Source organism: Microtus ochrogaster, linkage group LG7_11, assembly GCF_000317375.1.
Source record: "Microtus ochrogaster isolate Prairie Vole_2 linkage group LG7_11, MicOch1.0, whole genome shotgun sequence".
NCBI classification, from domain to species: Eukaryota; Metazoa; Chordata; class Mammalia; order Rodentia; family Cricetidae; genus Microtus; species Microtus ochrogaster.
In genome coordinates this window covers 18,845,388-18,865,055 of record NC_022032.1, presented here as the reverse complement: position 1 = coordinate 18,865,055, position 19,668 = coordinate 18,845,388, and the positions used below count along the sequence as shown (strand labels likewise).

General features: G+C 40.3%; 1 non-coding gene across 1 annotated transcript; it reads left to right on the top strand.

Moving 5' to 3' along the window:
- The first annotated feature begins 14,169 nt into the window (after positions 1–14,169).
- On the top strand, positions 14,170–14,242 carry Trnaf-gaa. Its single transcript has one exon. It is a non-coding gene; the product is annotated as a tRNA-Phe (tRNA).
- Positions 14,243–19,668: the final 5,426 nt, after the last annotated feature.

Sequence of the window (19,668 nt, the reverse complement as noted above, 5' to 3'; positions counted from 1 at the left end):
GAGAGACAAAAGACACTCTTAGAAATCAATGCTCCTTGAAGCAATCACATGCCTCACCTAACGCGTATGTTTCTCAGGGGTCTTTTGTTACTCTGCGGCACACTGAATTATCCTTCCCATTACCCTGGCAACTCAAACAAGGACCCCTCACATGCTGACGACTTTGAGATGATGGCACTAGCTGCCAAAAATAGATGATAATTAAAGTATTTTAATTATTAAGCGGAATTGAGAAGTGTTTTTTTTTAAAATAAACCTTGTATGTTAATCACAGAGGAATCCAATTACTAGTGGAATTCTTTCTCTCTGATCAGCAGTTTGGAGCTTTTTGTCTCCAAGGCTGGTAGATAATTGCAGAAATTGCAACAACCTTGAAGGCACATAGCCCCATCCTTCCCCTCCTGCGTTCCTAGTTATGAATGTAACAGAATGCGATGACTGAAAGCAGCATTATTAACCAGCTTACCTTGAGAACAATGGCAACATTAACAAAGGGGCTGTCCTAATAAAGGGTCTGTGCTCAGCCCGCTTAAGCAGTGGAAAGTGTCCCTTTATTCTGCCTAGCACCGGCTCAGCCGGAGGTTGACTATTTTAATGCAGGCAGTAGCCGGAGAACGGACAAAGCATTACTAGAAAGCAGAAAGCCTCCCCAGCGCCAGTCTTTCTGCTTCTTTCTTAAAAATCATAGGGGCTCAAAGGAAAAGGACCAATACCTTCAAGCGAGAACATTCCAGCACAGGAGCGTCGTCTTGGTGGTTGCTGTGCAGAATGAGTTGCTTGGGCATCCGTCCCTCTCTTCTTAGACACGGCGCTGCTCTGTGGCTACAATCAACCCAAGAAGCCTTTGCAACACATATGCACTGTTCATCCGGAACCGAAGGAGACTAAGCAGCTGGGCTTGGTGCTGATCGCCTGCGGGCGTTGGATCTTTAGACCCTCTTCATCTGATTGGCTGCTTCCGAGTCTCGCTGTACTCCTCTGCCTTAACCTTTGGCTATGCTCAATATATTTTCCCTAGGGATATAGTCAGAGAATTGCCCGTTAGGGACTCTGTGCCAGGTTAAATGGAGCTAGTTTAAAGAAGCAGGGACAGAATTCTCTATGTTTGGGTCTGTGCTTTTTTTTTTTCCCCAGAGTTCTGGGTAATCTACCTACCTAAGAGAGGTGGATATAATTTAGCAGCAGAGGTTCTATGTTTTCTTCCTGAAAATGTCATGTGTCTCACACCTGCATAACACACACTGAAGTGATCAGGTGACTCCTCACAGCGCAGCTTGTCTGGATAATCAACCTGAAATCCAAACAGATGGGGATGACAGCAAATATTAAGAAGGTTATTAAAAATGCCAGGGGAGGCAGTGGATAACTCTACAGAAGCAATCTCAAGAAAGTGTTTGCACAGAAGGTCTTTACCGTATTTGTGATGTTTTACATAGTAGCGATACAAAAAAACTGTAAAAATCACAAGAACTAAATATAATAACTTGATTAAAGTGTCTAGAAAAAACATAACAGACAAATACATCTTTACTTTCTGAAAGTACTAAAACTGAGAAAAGAGCCAAAAAACATATCTTTATCAACCATATACATGTGCATATATACAATATATATGTGTATGTGCATATGTAAATATTTATGCAGATTATACACAATACATGTATATGTTTATATATTTATAGAAATTATATATGCATGTATATATAAATATTGGGTTTGAATTGGTCAAGAGCTCCAGGTATTGAAAAATAATCATATATATTTATATATGTGTGTGTGTGTGTGTATACTTATGCATGTATGTACATGCACACATACAAACACATACACACACGCACATTAGGTAAAAAGACTTTAGAATGGAACTAGTGAATTGACCACACACATTTAAAGTTTTCTCCCTCTCAAAACCCCACCAAAGGGATCACAAAGTTTTTACTTTGAAAATCTTTATGCAGAAGCATAAAATAATAGAGAAAAGTAGGAACGAGATTTAGAAAGGCAGGAGGCTGGTGGGCAGGTGGTTAGAGGAATCTTAAGCCAAAAAGGGGAAACCAAGAAGCAATGACATGTACAGCTACCAGCCCCGTTTCCCCACCCCATAAGCCTTGATTGATGGCACACTAGACCTGAGAAAGAAGGTTTGAAGGGGGCTAAACCGCAGTAGATGGCACTCAGCTCAGGTGTGGTAGCACAAGCATGTTAGGCCAGCCTACAGGATACAGGTTGGAGGACCACATTTGAGGCCGGTAACGGTTTCGTAGTAAGTTCCAGGTTATCTTGGGCTACATAGTGAAACCGTATCTACCTAAACAAATAACAACAACAACAACAACAACAACAACAAAAGACACACACACACTCACGCACGCACCTTAAGAACAGCAAGTGGTTTGACTGTCTGCCCCTTAAAGTAGAATGCCCAAACTTTATTCTCTGCAGAGATTTGACCAGAAGGACTGTGAGCACACATGGGTGAGAACGAAGGTAGCAAATTGAATAAACATTAGAAATAATGGGAAATGAATGTGTGTACAGCTTCTAGGGCTTCCTTCCCATATTAAGCACCCGAGAGACAGGTAGCAGGATGCTCACTCTACAGAAAGATGATTTGAAGAGTATTTTTCTGTGGAACATGACTGTTTCAAAAGATAGGACTTTTTTTTGGGGGGGGGGTATACTGTAGACTGACTCCAGGGTCTTTGAAGTTGGAACATTTGTTAAATTGCACAGGCTGGCCTTGAACTCTTGAACTTGGAATCTTTTTTTTTCCCAGCCTGTGTAGTATTTGGGATTATAGGTCTGTAACACTAGTTCTCTCTCCAAAAGATAAGACTTGCAGGCTTTATGTCCAGACAGCTACTACTTAATCCCACCTTAATAAACTCTGTACATGAATTTTCAAAGTCCCGCTCTTATATGTAAGGTGATCAAGTATCTAATATAAAAGCAAAGAAAGGAACAAATCACAAATACAAGTTGAAAAAAATACTAAATAACACTATATATGTATATATATATATATAAAGGTATGTATAGACAGCTCTCATTTAACATGGTATCGTAGCCTGTTTTCTATTCCTAATAACACAGTACTAAGTTACCTCAAAAAGAAAGAGATAGATTTATTATTATTCATGTTTCTGATATAAAACTTCCTGACCTTCTTGATACCATCATCCCAAAGACAAAGATGCGATATTTCTAAAAATTATTTCATATAGATGAAATGGTTGTTGTGAAAAAAGTAAAGATGTCTCAGAGGAGGTGCTGCTGGTAAAAAGGATGCGCAGTAAAGGACCCTTGGAAACATTTCATAGAATTAAAAGCACAAAAGATGCATATTCGAAACTGACCCAAACTCAGTACTATAATTTGCCAAAATCTAGAAAAAACACATTCTAAGTTAAATCAAGAAAGTGCAAGTCTGTGCCAAGAAAGAAATCATAATATTTTTCAATGTTTTAAAGTACAGCATACCAACTAAATACTAGTTTAAGAATTCTATTTCCCTGTACATTTGTAATTGATACCATAAGAATTTTTAGTAAGATGAAAAAAAATGTTTCCTGTTAAAACTATTTGTTATAGGTTCAGCTCACATGATCACTCACACAAGCCTCTTCCTCCCCACCAGCTAAGGGCTGATTATATTGCGTGCATGAAGAAAGACCAAATGCTGGCTATGATGGTGCCTGCCTGTAATCCGCTCTACTCAAGAAGCTAAAGTAGAAAGACTGCTGTGTTTCAAGGTCAGCATGGACTACACTGTTCCAAGGCAGTCTGGGCTACTAAGTGAGATACTGTCATAACAACAACAGTAACAACAAGCAACAAACAGCAATGAAGAGTTACAAGAAATACAAGAAACGCCAAGAGTCCTTTAACAGTGGGGCCTACATACCAAGTTAGAAAAGTGATCTTAAAAGCTGAATAAACTGTCAAAAAAGGAAAATTAAAACACACAATTAGAAATATAGTCTTGGGATCTAACATAACAGGATATCAAGAGAGACTGTAAAAACAAACGAACCCAAAACAAAGGGAATAAAATCACTGCAAAAATAACTCAGCTTGAGTTTCTGGATTGGAAGCGTGGTCTGAGCACACATGACTGTTGACGTGAAGGCTCGTAATTCAGGACTTTCTGAAAGTTTGGGGGCATAGAGTTTGCCATTTTTAAAAAGAACATTATATATTCCTTATAAAGGGTCAAAAATTAAAATGGAACATTCTCTTCATAATAAGATTAAAAGCTGAAGGCAAAGTGAAAATGTCTTTAAAGTCCCAAGAGAAATGACTGGCTGCTTAGATTCTCATATCCAACTAAAATATCTCTCAGTTCAAATAGAGTAATTATGGGGGTTATGAATGCCTTTAAATTTTTTATTTCAATGATCTTTCTTGTGAGTTTATTAGAAGGTGTGTGCCCTGTAGCGCTCTCTCTCTCTCTTCTCTCTCTCTTACACACACACACACACACACACACACACACACACACACACACACGTGACAGGAAGAGGACAGATAGAGACACAATATGACAGGGAGAGAGAATATGACAAGGACATAAAAATATGATCAAGAAGTCAAGAAATGGCTTCTTAGAATAGTTTGGGTTAATTTTTTTTTTTTTTTTTTTTAGTTTTTCGAGACAGGGTTTCTCTGTAGCTTTCCTGGAACTAGCTCTTGTAGACCAGGCTGGCTTAGAACTCACAGAGATCCACCTGCCTCTGCCTCCCGAGTGCTGGGATTATTGGGGTAATATTTTTAAAAAAGACTATATAGCAGAAGTTGCATTGGAACAGACCAAAACTTTCCAGGAGAAGTGGTTTCAGTCAGATAGAATGTGTATTTGGTATATTGAGAAAAGATTTGTATAACTGGGGGAGTACTCTCAGATGTCTTAGCACTAAGTACATAACACAGCTGAGAAACAAAAGGAAAGAAGTGTTTGACTAAGAAAAGTTTTCATAATATACCTGTAATTCTCCTTTGAGTATTTTCTTTACAGCTGCAGCAATGCCAACACACGTATAGGCAGAAGTTACATCAGCGAATGAAACTGGCTTTTCCAAATCTCCCTGGCAACACTCAAGTACCAATAACTCCTCAGCTAGGATTGGGACTTTGTGCCCACCTTTGCTCTTCTATCCTGGCTTTTTGTCTGACTTGAGCTCATGCAGGTCTTCTGCATGCTGTTACAAACCTTGTGAGTTCATGTGTGCATCTGCCCCATTGTGTCTGGAAAATGCTGTGCCCTGGAAATCATCCACTGGTCTGGCTGGTAGCAATCTTTCTGCCCCCTAGTCTTAGTAAATCCCTGAGCTTTGAGACTATTATAATTTGCTTTGGGGAGAGAGCCTAATTTCCATAGCTTATCTTGAAAGAAAAGAATTTTGGTTTTGCTATCTCTCTTGGAAGGAGAATTGAGCCAGAAAGTTCAGTTTTGCCTCTGGGGTCTATTCTCTTTAGCTGAAAATATAGCCATGTGTTAATCATGTCGGTAATTCTTGAACATAAGGTGTTAGGCAGTGTTTTATGGACATCATATTGTGCATACTTTATAACTGCCATGGTGTACCCTACTGCACACCTAGCAATATGGGATGGACTGTTGTCCTGCATGGTTCTGAACACTGAAGCCAATTGTAATGTAACTGTAAGAGTGTATGCGAACTTATGCAGTCATGCAGAAGAAATAAAGAAGAAATACAAAATCAGCATGTCTGTTTAGAATACTTCCTCTGAAGGAAATACAAAGACCTGGACACTGTCTGTGCTGAGTCAGAGAGGGAACTGTGGGTAGGTGTGAAAGCCCGGCACTGCTGCCTATAACTGTGATCACATGAAATTATAAACACTTGGACGATTCAGTGTTTATTTTGTTGTCTGTATTAAAATAACTAATTTGTTCTCATTTTTAAATTCATAAACTTTGAAAGCTTTTAGCTTTTGAGTTTTATAGTAATACTTAGCTTAAACTACAAATGAATCATACAGTTACACAAAATATTTTCTTTTTCCCTCTCCTTTCCGCCTTCTTCCCCTCCCTCCCTTCCAACCTTTCTTTTCTTACTTGGAATTGAAGCTAGGGTCTCAACCATGCTTTAAAAAATGGTCTACTATTGAACTATATCTCTCCTGTGATTTTTTTTTCACTTTTTATTTTAAAATAGGGTCTCAGGAGCTGCTGGTGTTGGCCTTGAATGATATCTGTAAACCAACCAGGCATTGAACTTGCAATGTCTTTCTTCACCCCTCCTAGATAACAGGAATTACAAGCCTGTACCTATCCCCAAACCTGCCTGCTTTCCCTGTTCATAACCTTGCTGTATAAGACTTTTGTTAGGTTTTTATTGACTTTTTGCTTTTGTTAAAAGCTAAGACATACCCAAATACACATTGTTCTAAGCCCACATGTGCTAGATCGTCAGCTCCATCACTGCCATTTCTTCACTCAAAGGTCTCAGAGACGATGTGCCCATGGAGCTGTTATTGCCAATGATGAGGATGCTTCTTCGTGAACATCTCCAGAGGCTGGCTGAAGAGATAGAACTTCTCAGAAATGTGTCCTTGGTGACTGACTTTCTTTCTTTCCTTCTTTTTCTTTTTTCTTTTTTTTTTTTTGCCCTAGATTTGCTTGTAAGCAGAAAATAAAACATGAACCTCCTTCTCTATTGACAAAAGTTTTTTGTTGATGCTAAGGAAACATGTTTTAAACCATTTGAAGAATCTGTTTAGGTCTTCAAAAGCTTTAGTTAAAGCTGTACTGAGTTTCCTTGGGTGGCAGTCACTTTTTTCAGTTCTCCTTTTCCTTGCTTCTATGTCTGCATATTCTCATAGTGTGCCAATCTCTCCTCCCTGGACAGTTCCTCAGAAGCACAGCTAGGAGCTACTTTGTAGCATACTCATCCACTTTAGGAAGTTTGACATCTTAGCACAGTCTTGTTGTTTCTCTAACCTCCCTCGTGCTTAGTGACTCATTGAGTCATGATGAACTCGCTGAGCTTCTTATTCTAGGCACCCTTTTGTAATCCTTGGTGACATCACCCCAACTCATCCAGAAGATGCACTCATAGGTATTATGATCCTTCCAGAATGTCTTCAGTTCCGTACTACTGAAGTACTTTCTTTAGTTGAAGCAAGATCCAGGTAAGGATTCTATTCTTATAGTGGGAATGCTGCTGTAATTTCCTTTTTTATTGGTTAAATCAAAGAAAGGGCTTTTGGCCAGGCATGGTGACACTCCCCTTTAACCCTAGTACTTGGGAGGCAGAAGCAGATAGATCTCAGAGACTTCAAGGCAAGTTTGTTATTCATGGTGAACTCTAGGACAGCCAGAGCTACACAGAGAAGCTCTGGCATAAAAAAAGGGGATTTGGATAGGTAAAAATCATATCCATATTGGGATAGACAACAGATATTAGGAGAGGAAGACTTGTCAACACTGAGCAGAAGCCTGGAAGCATTTCTCCGTTTCTCTGAAACGTGCCTCAAGGAGCATCTGGGATGAGGAACTAGGTCATCTATGACTTCTTCTAGCTCCTGTATCAAACAGGTAACACATGCCGATTGCAGTGCACGGTGATTTCTGAGTTCGAAGACACAAAGTCTATCAATGAAACACACCACAAAAGGCTCCAACCAGTAGTCTGGGAGATTGACCCCCAAGCAAGAATGTTATTCTGTCTTTATTAAGTCTTGGCAAGCTTTCCTCTATAGATGAAAGTCTTTTCAGGAATCCATTTCCAGAACAGGATGCTTTTATCCACAGGTAAATAATTCCCCTTCACAATCTGCTTATCTAGAGTTGCCAAAAGTTTTTCAACTGGCTTAATATTGGAACTTAAAGACTCACCTTCATATTATGTAAAGAATAGTAATTCTTGAGTCATTCAAACTACTCAGACCTAGCAGTGAATGCAATATTATAGGTGGGTATAGCCTTCCATTTTAATATTTGATTTAAAAAATTTGGTTATGATCATTAGGGTCTACATCACTAGACATTTCTCTACATCTCAAGAGGGAGGCCTTCCTTAGATATTTGCTGTCTCCTGGATTCCAGTGAAGCAGATCCCTCATTACTTTTGTCTTACTGCTCCTCAGCCTCACAACTGTTGCTATGGGGGAATGACTTGTGCCTGCCAAGCCCTGGGCACCACTGATTTTCCACTCTCGTTAACATTTAGTGTCCAGGCTAATAACTTGATGCAGCCTCTGTTCAACATGAACTATGGGTTTTGTTCACGCAGGTGTCCTGATGAACAAAATGTGAAATTCAGTCGAGCACAAGAGAAAGGGACCCAGGCAAGAGAAGCTCTAAACACAAGTGTGTAAAGCTGTTTCTGATTAGCACAGGGGACTCATTCACAGTAAAACCTTCCCAGTGTGTTGGGGGTTAGAGTCAGCTTCATACACGCTAGGTAGGTACTTTCTTACTGGGCCACAATCTCATCCCATTTAACATTTTTTTTATAGGTGAGAGTATATCTTAAAATAAAGCAAAACCTACAAGTATAGTGAATTCATATGTCAGTAACACAGTTGCTGTGTTTATTGCCTTGTTATTTCTTTGACAAAATACCTGATATAAACAGACAAAAGGGAAGAAAGAATTATTGTGTTCATGGTTTCAGAGGCTGCACTACACTGAGATGAGGATGGGGGATGGGATGGGATGGGAATGAAGGAATATGATAGGAATTCAAGCTAAAAGAGCCAAAGCGAAAAAGAGCCCCAAGGACACACTTTCTATGACTCCTTTCTCTCCTTCGGGCTCCCCCCTCGTCCTTTTCACCACCTACCAATAATGCCATCCTATTGGGACTCTGTCATGGAGTTGATTGATCCCTGCAATTGATCAGAGCCTTTGCAGTCTAATCATTACTGGAAATGCCACTATAGAAACACCCAGAAGGGTGCTTCACTAATCTTCTAGATACTTCTTATCAAATCAAGTCGACAAAACACCATCAAAATGAACCATTGCAGATATTTTATTATTAGTTATTATTATTAACAGGAATAAGTGACATATCTAATGGCATGCACTATACTTTTATATGTTTTGGCAAGGAACCAAGTTTGTTTATAACACTCTCGTCACAAATACGTGAGCTCCGAAGTGTACCATGACCATATGATGTTTATGGAAACACTGATGGTAGTTATGGTGACGGCAATTTTTCTGCTTTATTTTAACTTTATGAGATCCCCATTATACCTGTAGTCCCTTTTTGAGTGAAACACCGTGAGGCACCAGACTGTAGTTAGCCTGACAAAGCGCCACACCATTTTCTTAGCACAGCAGAAGGCGCACAAACGGGGAAAAAATATCACACAGAGTATTTTTGAAGTTTACAGGTGGGACTGCTGTAACAACCATGGGCTGTTGTTTACTAAACTGACGGACGTGAATAATTTAGGCATGCTGAAGCTTTAATTGTACTGTTTATGCCATCATTTACCAAATGAGTAAGTCCTAGGTGGCTCATATGAACATTTAGAGTCTCAACATTGTCTACTTGGCTGTCACACATAAAACAAAATACCTGTAAACCATAAATACTTTATGGTTTAAAAATACTTTAAAGAATACATAATATTTTTTAAATAATAAACAAGTCTAAAGAATAGTATTAAGATATAGTGGAGCTCTTTATGAAACTCAGCAGCATTTTTTTATGACCTGATTGTGATTTCTCCACGTGACTTTTTAAAAAATATTTCACATAGTGTGACAGTTTGCTACGTAATGGCTTTTCTTCTAGGCTACTTTGTTTAATATATCAAATATAGAAGTCAATAAAGGAAACCCACATCTGATCATTTTATCATTTACTCTCTACTTTCCCAAGATAGTTTGACTTCTAGGGTGAAAAACAAAACTTAAAAATAGAAGCATCATATAATCTCAATACAGCATTCCTAGGCTTATGTGCAAAGGAGTCTCCTCAGTACACTGCAGTGGCACCTGCCCACCTCGGCTGGTAAGAGAAAAATACATGTCTTCAAATTTAATGCGTCAATATTACAGGCTACAGGCTACAGGAGAGTTGAGACACATTTTTATATAATTAACATTTATAATACAGCTCGTAATACTTTTTAAAAACTATGAGTTTGCAGTTAGAAAAAGTCTATCGTTAAACACAAAGATAATATTTACTGTGGCCTTAAGTTTTGAACATTGCTAGCTTAACGTTTACCTTTAAATTGCAGGCATTAAGAACTATTGTCTCTGGAGAGGCAAACTTCACCGTGAGTTTTAATTGTGCTAGAATTCCCGACCTTTGACTGATAAAAGACTTTGTCCTGGTTTCCATTCCGTGGCTGTGATAACTGCTGTGGCCAAAAGCAAGCTGTCATCTTAACAGCTTATAGTTTCTTCACCAAGGAAGTCAGGGCAGGAACTCAAGGCAAAAAACTAGAGTCAGGACCAAAGCAGAGGCCAGGAAGGAAAACTGAGCCCTGCTTCCTGACCTTCTTTCCATGTTTGCCTTGACTGGTTTTCTTATAAACTCCAAGACCTCCTACCCAGGGAAGGCACTGCCTACAGTGGCCAGGGCCCTCCCACATCAATCATTAATCAAGCAAATGCCCAACAAACACGTTTAGAGGGAAATCTGGTGGGGTTATTTTCTCAATTTAGGTTCCTTTCCCTGGATGACTCAGGCTGGTGTCAAGCTGACAAAATACTAATCTCACAAACTTCAAGTAGACTATGCATCCCGAGGCTCTCTCTTTCCCGTGTCCCTAAGGTTTCCCCTGTCTTTTTGTCCCCCCTCGGTAGAAGAGTTGTACATCATCTAAGTCATTTGTGTGTCTTTGGGAGCTTTGCTCCCCAGTTCCTGGTCTTCATTCAGAGAGCTCAGATGAGACATACAGGTTGTAGTGTGGAAGTCAGACAGAGTTCACTGCATAGCAGAGGGCTGCAACACTCTCATTGGGTACAAAGGTAAAGGAGGCCGTTGAGCTGGTCCACACTTTAGGAAGGTTCTATGTTATTTCAAAAGTTCCCAGAACAGCTTTTTCTGAGGAATGCTTTCCTATCCAGGTGACTGATTAGCCCACTTAGATGTCCTCTTACAGGAGAGGGAAGACACGTCCTTGCTACTTAGCAGTAAGTCTTTTACTAGTTAGTAATGTTTTACAAGTTTTATTCATTTCACGTATGTGAGTTTCTGGCTTGTGTGCCATGTAAGCATTGCCACTAGATATCAGAGGAGGGCATCAGATCCTCTGAGAATGGTGGGTAAGTATAGGCGGAGTTTTTCAGTCCTAGAAGATGCTTTCAAATTACCACATGGAAGCTCATATTATTTATAAATGCTTGACTGATTAGCTCAGGCTTATTGCTAACTAGCTTTTAAATTTAAATTAACTCATTTCTATTAATCTATATATTGTCACATGGTTCGTGGCTTTACCTATCCTCCAGCATGTCCTGCTCCCTCTCTGGTTGGCTGGCATCTCCCCGACCCCCGCCCTTTTTCTTCCCATCATCAAGTTTGGCTTTCCCACCTAACTTCCTGCCCAACTACTGGCCTGCCAGCTTTTATTAACCAAAGAGAGTAATACATATTCACAATGTACAGAAGAATTATTCCAAGACAGTTAAGAGCACTGTCTGCTCTTCCAGAGGGCTCTGGCTGTTTCCGCAACACCCATAAAAGCAATCCATAGCTGTCTATAGCTTCAGTTCCAGGGAATTATGATGGCCTCTTCTAGCCTCTGTGGGCACCAGGCACACATACATAAAGCACAGACACAGGTGTAGGCAAAACACCCATATACATATAATAAAAATAAATAAACCATTTCTTTTATAAAGCAATTGAAAAGCTTTTTATGCTATATAGAAAGGAAATAATTATTGCAGACTGTCTGGTTAATTAAATTTGTATGTTTGCAACAGATTTTTAGACTATATAGAAAAGGAAGCTCTCAGGTTCAAGAATATAAACATGATCTGCCAGTTCAAATTCCAAAAGCCAGAGATCCCAAGTGCACTTTTGAGACCTGGCCAATGGCTCAAGAAGGCAGCCCCTGACCTCTCTTAGCGCTCATTCTGTTTACAGTAGCCTCCTTCTTTTTCCATCCCTCATTGCTTTTGTCTGCTCACTTCAAAGCCACAGTCACCTGCCATCGCAAACACAATGCACTTGGCTGGTGTCTAGTTACCAGCGCTGAGACCCATTTTGCTTGAGATTTGCCTTCACAGCTAATCTTATTGGGCTAAATTTACCACCGTGACCTACTTTGTTCATTTATTTTCAGGAAAATGAAGATATCTAGGGCTGATTCCCATGACAGTGTCCAATAGACTAGAGTCCTGAAAAAAAAATAATCCTCCTCCCTACTAGCCAAACCATTTATATCGACTCTTCTGAGCAATGAGCAAGAAAGTAAACTACTTACATCTTCATAAGTAACTCTGCTTTAAAGCATGTTTCGATGTGTTACTTCAATCTCTGATATAAGTAAGTCATTCTTCATCCAACTGTCCTATTGGTTCCATCCATTTCAGGCACATTAGATCATTACTCTCTCTTATTGATACTTGGCCTCAACTGGAATAAAGGAAGATGGAGAATTAAAGGAAGAAATTGAACAGAATTATTTTACCCCAAATTGCTCTATTTCCTTATACTTTGGTTCACAGAGAAGAGGCTAGAAAGACGCTTTTGTTGGAAGAAGCTTACGCAAGGCTAAATCATGCACTGTGCAGTGTTAGGATTAAGTGGTGGGGGGTACCTTGTTGTGTTGGGGCCAAGGTGTGTCACAAAGAGATCACACCATACAACAGATCTCACTTAAGAGGCTTATTGGGGGGTGTGTGGAAGGCTGCCTCAAAGTGGGGATGAGAGAGACAGAGAGAGAGGGGGGGGGCGTTTAAAAGACACAGAGAGAAGAACAAGAGAGCCGTCTAGGTTGGTGGGGACTTTATAAAGGGTTGTTGACCAGTGATGACATACCTTCTAGGTCATTGAGTTCCTGAGGGAAGGCTGGGAGAGCTCTCCTGACTTCTAATTTAAGAAAACCCATAGCGGGTCCATTCTAGAAAAGTGTTGGAGGGGTTGAAAACCTGACAAAATTGTCGTTGAGCATCAGCTTCCTTGTTCTTCCATGTTCTTCCTTATATTGCTTTCTTAAGTGGTTGCCCACAGTTGGATGGTAAGGTTAAAAATCCACTCCTCTTCTCTTCAATAGATTATATATAACTATAACTTGCCAATAAAGTACACATCATCATTGCACATCTGGACACAGTTTGCTCAGCTAGGCTTCAAATTCTCTACCAGCTTTTAGTATCTTATCACTAGAAATCTACATTGTTTATTGTTTCAATAAAACATATTTATTCCCTTGCTGATGGTGTTTTGTGCGAGGCTGGCTTGTATAACTTCGGAAAATCCTACTCCTACAACCTCCCATGCCCTAGTATTATAGAGGTTTAACACTATGTTAAGTTGTGATTGCCACAAAATCACTTTAAAGATCTAAATTAGACAATGTCTAATGGACATTTTTTTTTAAAAATCACTTATATAAATATATATTTTCCTCTCTCTATTTGACATGAGTTCACACTCCTTATAGCGTCATATTGAAACTAACTCATCATTTCATTGAGTATGTTGAGGCTAAATGTTCTTCTGTCCTCTGTCTGCATTAAAACAAAACTGGTTGAGGGAGGCCATGAAGGAGATGTGATCTGATAGACGTGTATATCAGGACATATCCTGAGATCGTTCTCTCTTCAACTCTTCCTTCAAGTACAGCAAACCTGCCAGATACTCTTGCAATCAGCGTTCCCATTCTTTTGCAAATACTTTTGCTTCCACAAGCCTCATTTTTAGGTTGTTGAGGGACTGAGAGAGAATTTTTGCACAGAGATTTTGTGACAGGCAATTCAGAAGCCTACAGATTGCAGGTGTAAACAACAAGATGTCAAAAAAATGGATTTGACAAGTTCCTTCTGTGCCTTTCTGAGACACTTGCTTTGGAAGGGAGGTGTGAATATTGAGGTGCCATAAAGAAAACCCTCTGTTCCAGAAAAGGATGGGTAAGCATAGACAACGATTCGGTTTAAAACATAAAATAGTTTTCTTTGACATATAACCAAACAGCAAAGAAAGTTAGAAAAGGTTCCAAGTGGCCGCCGAAATAGCTCAGTTGGGAGAGCGTTAGACTGAAGATCTAAAGGTCCCTGGTTCGATCCCGGATTTCGGCAGCTACTTACTTCCCAGCAATCGGGAGGCAGAGGCAGGCGGATCTCTGTGAGTTCGAGACCAGCCTGGTCTACAGAGCTAGTTCAAGGACAGGCTCCAAAGCCACAGAGAAACCCTGTCTTGAAAAACCAAAAAAATAAAAATAAAAAAGAAAAGAAAAGAAAAGAAAAGGTTCCAAAATAAAGAAAAATGAAAACCCAATGTTTAAACAACAAAGGGTGCAAGATTTTGTTGCTAATACATAAAGAATTAATATCCCCTAGGCAATATAGAAAACATAAAGGCAAATTTTTTTATATAAAAACAATGAAGAGTTGTCATCACCCCAAGAACAGGATGAAAAGGTACTACCAAGTTCTGCTGTTTGCCGGGGCTGGAGCCTGCCCCACAAGCTTTGACTTGCTGATGGCTTACTCTGCTAAATACGCTTTGCTCTTGACAAATTGACAGCTTAGTTGGATTGGGTCCTCCTCTGAGGTCACCCCTCTCTTTATTCCATTTAACATCAAGACTTGCTTTATACAGCACAGGACTTGGCTCCCACATTGCAACCCTTGGTGTTCTCTTTCTCCTCAAACTGTGCATTTTGTCTTTCTTTCTGCCTTACTTGTTCTATCATTAGAGGTCTGTAGAGCAGTCATTAATAATCACACAACACAGCCAATACTAGGTTGTCTTGAAATCTCTGCAGCCAACGACAATAGTCTAAAACTCTTCAATCCAGCTTCTGGCAGAGGTTCCCTTCCCCCCCTTTGGACAAGGGCAGAAAGCAGCCAGATCCTTTACCAAAATATCACTTTAGCAGTCTCTAGTATTATTCCTCTCTGAACCCTCCTGAACTGGGCCTCCACGGTCCCCATTGCTCACTACACTACCATTCTTCCGTATTCCTACTGGGATGACCAAGAAAGCCTTGCCCAATGTCTAAAAAGTCTTCCATGTTTCTCCAAACAAACAGCGTGGTCAGCCCTGTCACAACTCCGTTTCTAGTACCGACTTCTGTCTTAGTCACCGTTTTATTGTTCCAGTGACACACCTCCTCCAAGGCCACACCAGCTAACCCTTCCCAAACAGTCCTCAATCTGGGAAGCAAACATTCAGATACACGAGCACATGGAGGCCATTCTTACTCAAAACACCACCGGGGCTTATTAACTGCCATGTCCACAGGAAATTCCATTTCCCCAAATCCCAAAGGCCAGAAGGGACAAGTGATTATTTATGGTGACTATTGGCACACCAAAGCACATGCTGGTGCCCAGGTTCCCTGAGTATCACGAGCACCTGTTACACATTTCAAAGTCCATGCTAGCATCCTAGCCCTTCTTCCTCTTCCCCTACTCTAAACCCTCCTCCCTTTGCCTCCCCAGCTACTCATTCTACTTCTAATCCCACTATTTTGGCCTCTCTCTCACCCTCTCTCTCTCTCTCTCTCTTTTCTCCTTCCCCCTCTCTCTCTGCTCAACTCTTGTTTCTTTCATGACTAGGTCCACTCTGCTAGCCGCGTTCCATGTACTGCTTTCTCTCTTTACTCTGGTTGTTCTTCCCCTCACGTCCACAGTACAAACCTTTCCCTCAACCATACCCTGGAGTGGTACTGTGGCCAGTTAATTCATCCACCACGCCAGGGAGTTTTTACTGTCTCACTGGTATTTTGGTTGACATCAAAATTACCCGCAATAAACATAGAAAGGGCGCAAGTAGGGTTTGCAAATTTAAATGACATCTGTGGTTGAGGAGATATGAGCAATTAACATGCAAGCCATGCTTGAGACCACTGAAAGCTTAAGGGTCTCAGTAAAGTAACCCAGGTGTCCCTGCGCAGGAAGGTGTATTGTGAGATGCAAAATTAAAATCATGTTGAACAGTTGATTATGTACATGGGAAGAGATGTTGGAATAACCCACAGCAGGAGGGACCACCAGCAATGTCACCTGAAGGGGAAATGGCACAGAATGCTGAACCAAGCAACTTGAGAGAAATCAGAGAAACATGGAAGCAAGACCCAGATATCAGTCGAGTTGAGTCTCAGTTCCACCTTCAAGGGGCCTTGTCATCTTGAATGGTCTCCCAGAATTGCTGAGGGATTTTATCACCTCATTAGCCACTCATTTTTGGCTGGGTCCTGTAAGAGGAGAGGCATAACCTGTGTTTCCTGGCTAAGTGTTTCCCGTCATCCAAGAACAAGTCACCAGAGAGGAGGAGAGCCAACAGGGAACTGTCAGGAGATGTCAGCGGATGGGTGTGCTGCCTGGCAAAGGCGAAGAGGGGTATTTGAAGTATCCATGACAACAGATGTGAGGATGGTATGTAAGATAAACCCAGGAGAGGTTGAAATGGAGATAGTCAAGGAAGTTAAAACAGAGTGGGGATGAATGGGGATGTCCAATCTGTCTCAATAGGGTTCCAAGAAATCAGATTTATGAGAATGGCCATCAGTGATATAAAAAGCACCTTTCATTCCACTGAAAACTTCTAGCCAGTTTGGGAGGAGGCATCCTGTAGTAATATGAGCGGTGGGGCTGTGTCCCCAGCACCCCGGCCGCCTGCACGGCTAGCTTATGCCCCAAAATAACAACACACAAATTGTATTCATTTAAACACTGCTTGGCCCATTTCTATCTAGCCTCTTCTGGGCTAATTCTCACATATTAATTTAGCCCATTTCTAATCATCTGTGTGTAGCACCCCAAGGTGCACTTACCGGGAAGATTCTAGCCTACGTCCATCCTGGGTCGGAGCTTCCTCGCGTGTGCCAGAGAGCAGAGCCCTCCCATCCGCCCTGGAGATGGGAGTATGTCGTCTCTGTCTGAGGCGTCTTACCTCACTTCCTCTTTCTCCCAGCATTCTGCTCTGTTTACTCCACCCACCTATGTTCTAAGCTATGAGCCCAAGCAGTTTGTTTATTACTCAACCAATGAAATCAACAGATTGATATATGACACCCCCATATCAGCATCCTAGTATGAATAAAACACAGCGATCTGTAGTTAGGTGAGGGCTTTCCAGGAGCAGCACCATTTAGACTGGAGAGGAACTGTGAGTTCTACACAAGGAGAATGTGTCCAAGCTTAACTCGCCTTGAAATGGCAGGGTATGAAACTACAAAGTCCAGCTCTAACAAGGGAGGAAAGACAGTTTGCTTATGGATGAAAAAACAAATATTATGAATGTCACACTTCTTCAGTGAGAAAAAGAAGAGTGGAAAGACAGCTGAGTGATATCTCTGAACTGATGAGTGAGTCAAAAGGCCAATTAAAATGCTGAATACAACTGAAAAAGTACTTAGGGTGATCAGCAGTGAGAGCAACCACCCAAGAGCTCGAGACAAGGTTGAGGTCAGCCGCGGTCTGTACCATTAAGGAGTTAAGTCTTAAAAACGTTCAGCTTACTATCTGATTGTTTTCTGTCTTTGAATCTGTGTCCAGAAATAGTCTCTTAAGATGTAATATGCAGATTTAGAGCTACTCATTACTCTAACTTTCAGGTTTGCTGTAAGGACCTGCAAGGAAAGAAAAGAGTCCGCTATTGTCATGGCTGGAAACCTGGCAGCACGCAAGTGGCGCTGAAGGAGTAGCTGAAAACTACATCCTGATACACAGGAAGGGAGGAAGATGATCCTGGGCTTGGTGTTGGCATTCTAAAACCTCACAGCCCACACTCGAGTAACACATTTCCTCTAACAAGGCCATCCCTTCTAATCCTTCTCAAACAGTGGCTCACCCTGATGACTATACATCAAATAGATGAGCCTATGGGGGGGCATTCTTATTCAATCCACCACAAAACTACAGTTACAATGAGGAAATCCAGAATACATTCAAATAACACATAAATGTATTACTTTCCAATGATGCCAGTGGTCTAAAGTCAAATTCCTTAAAGGAATATTCAAATAATATTTGTAAATGGTGTATAGTCATGGATGTAAGGGATTAGAGATAGTTGTGACCTATGATAATTATAATAAAGGTCTATCTTTTTGATATATAAAGTTCTGCTATCCAAAATTTTATAGGTTGACTATTATTGAAAATGCCTCTAAAATATGAAATCCTTTAAAATACAGTAAAAAAAAGTATTTAACTTAAAAACCACATAATGGGAAATTGAACAGAAAATAAAGCAGTGAAGTTTCTGGATTTCTAGATGTCAACAGAAAGTTCTAAAATATAAACGTTCAATATGTTTGGAACCAGCTCTTCAATAAAAGCTAAGAACATCATTCTACAACAGGTTAGTAAGGCTTCAGGTTAGTAGGGAATACTGAAATTTTACCACAAACCTAATGTCTTTGAAATGCTTCAAACTTTTGATTTTTAAGTGTCAGAGAGAAGACACTTTCTCTTTTAGTACCATATTGAAAAAAAGCTACTATAATTCTAAGCTCTCCTTTATCACAATTTGTATTTCCCTAATAACTATGACACCCCCAAGCAAGGCAGCAGCATAACAGCCCAGGACAGATGGTCCCTGCTGTATATGTTAGTCTAGTCCTTTTGAAGTAACAGTTTTCCAATGAAGTCATCAGATTTAAGCTAATAAAATAACACTTGAAACCCAAAAGTTGTCATTTCCTGCCATGTCAAGATGAAGTTAGGCTAATGGGCATTTTTCAAGTCACTTTGAACTGGGCTTTCTGTCTCTGTCACGTGATCGTGTTTCCAAGAGAAAACAAATAAATGCACACTAGTATCAATACTCTCAAGCATGGGTAAATCCTAGCAGAATTTTTTCTGATGCTTTTTTTGTTGTTCTTTTAGTTGCAAACTAAGTGGTTTTGATGTATCAGATTAACATGATGGAGACATGAAAAAGATTTAGTCCCTTAATTTCAAACAAAATAAGTGGCTCATGCCCACAGCAACCAACATCTCATCCTGCTTGGAAAATGATCAAGGCTCAAACTAAAGAATTAGTACCAAGCAATCACTGATTTTTACTGGAAATGGTTTCTAAGAGCCAGCTGGTCCTCAGTCCTGCAGAAAATGAAAAGTATATTTCAGAGAGATGGGATTGAATTAAAGGTTGTGAAGCTTCTATCTATTATTTAACAATACTTTCCCAGCTGTGGGAACCAGAACAGTTAAGGGATTCTGAGATGTGGGTGGTAGCATTTCTTTTGCTTCGATTTACCGGTTTTATCGGCAGAAAACATTCACCCTTCTCGAAGCAGAAATAGGAAAGGCCAGAACGTAAATCATCATGTATGACTTTCAGCTGGACAAGTGACTCACCCTCCTGATTTTTTTTTTAAACCCCAACTCAGCACTCCTGGAGAAAGAAATCAAGTATCTTTTCCAGCCAGGACATTCTCTAAGGGTCCATTAGGTAGAGGAAGAAGCCAAGCCTAAGGCTTAGGGAATGAAGGAGTTGTATTGACGCCACTAAGAGAAAACTATTTCCTCCCACGCTAATATGATGTCGA